Raw genomic sequence first — 1642 nt, forward strand, 5'->3', positions numbered from 1 at the left:
GTTTGAACTAGCTATTCTGAGGGCGAGTTCGTCCAGTTTGTTTAGAATATTAGTACATTTTCTCTTGAGAGAATAAACCTTAGTGATAGACTTTAAAGGATGGCTGCTGAACTAGAATCTAGAATGCTAAAAAATGTATTTTGTATACTTAATTTTCAACTTGCTTGAATAGTGAATGTAGAGCGCCCAAGACTGTTGAATCATTGGATTATTAATATTATTGTTGCTGTTGTTATTGTTATTATTATTACTATTGCCCCTTAGGCTGAACTGTTTGAAAAAGAGATGTTGAAGCACGCAGTGGAATCAACAGTCAATAAAGTACCCCCTCGTAACTGCTGCGGAGAAGGTTAGTGTGCTGCTTACTGAGTAGTGCAAAACCAGCTAAAACAAGAAATACAAATTTCAGAAGTGGTTTTGGAGCCTTTGTTTTTCCTCAAGTGGCTTCTACATCACTACTCTAACATGGAAAGTATGAAGGCCTCCTGACTTATGGTTTAACAAAGCCCTAACCATATGGATGTGTATCTCAGAATGAGCCTTTTGCCAGGAAACCAACAGTGATGTCAGCACACTATAAATAGTGGTAGACTTTTTAAAAATAATATCACAATACAGAAAATATCATAATCACTTTTATTCTAAAATAGTACCACTTTCCCATCAAGAAGCTGGCAACAATATTAAATCTTCAAATAAAAATGCCAAATTTTGTTCATTACTATAAGCACAATCTAGAATTGAAAAAAATGCTCCCAAATTAGTAAATAAATGGTTTATCACAAATTAGTCAACCAAGTATTGTTGTTTTAAACAATGTCTAATTAATTAGTCAGCAATGCTCACTTTTAGTTCTAAGCCATTCAGTAATGAATCTGTATTCAATTAAAAATCAAATCCTAAAGGGTGTGTGTATGTATGTAAGTATGTGTTCACACACACACATGTCCTTACAGATTTGATTTTTCCCCTTTCTATAACTGTCTGCAAAAGTCCCTCTATTTTGCAAGACTAAAGGTCTGATAACCCAGATAAACTTATATTCTGCAACAGTCATTGTGCCAAACCACTACTGATTTCCCTGGAAGTTATGTCACAAAGCAGAAAGTGAGATTACCTCCAGGATTATTATTACTAGCACACCACAATCGAAGTATAAGACAAGAGATAACAGATGCATACAGGCAGATGGGGGAGTACAAGGAAACAATAAGGCAGTATTAAGCCAGGTTTGCTGGCAGTGGGATCAATGCACTGACTGCCTAACTGTTGCAAAGTTTTGTAGTTCTGAAAGCACAGCGACTTTTAAGGAGGATAATGAATAGCCTCATGGATGTGGGGTGCTCTTCCCAAATGCAACAGGGCAGAATGGGAGAAAACACTCAAGGTCTGCCACAGCCCTTTCAGTAAAGAAACATCCTAATGTTAATTTGGCGAAGTGACTTAAAAAGCTTTACCTGTTCTTTTTCTCTGGACAGAATCATCCTTCATAGTTTCTCTGTGAGCTGATATTATATAAAATTATAGTTTACTGACTTAGGCTTTAATCCTGCAATTTCTAACAGGCAAGAAGTCTTGCATGCATTGACTTCCAAAGGTGTCAAAAAAACCCGCAGCAGTGGGGTGGCGCATGTGGCAGCAG

The 1642-nt window shown here is 36.8% G+C and overlaps 1 pseudogene; it reads left to right on the top strand.

Moving 5' to 3' along the window:
- LOC109302282 overlaps positions 1-354 on the top strand; it is a 14556-nt pseudogene extending 14202 nt beyond the window's left edge.
- Positions 355-1642: the final 1288 nt, after the last annotated feature.

Source organism: Gavialis gangeticus, unplaced genomic scaffold (genome assembly GCF_001723915.1).
Source record: "Gavialis gangeticus isolate Ggan-Ray unplaced genomic scaffold, GavGan_comp1, whole genome shotgun sequence".
Lineage (NCBI taxonomy): Eukaryota > Metazoa > Chordata > Crocodylia > Gavialidae > Gavialis > Gavialis gangeticus.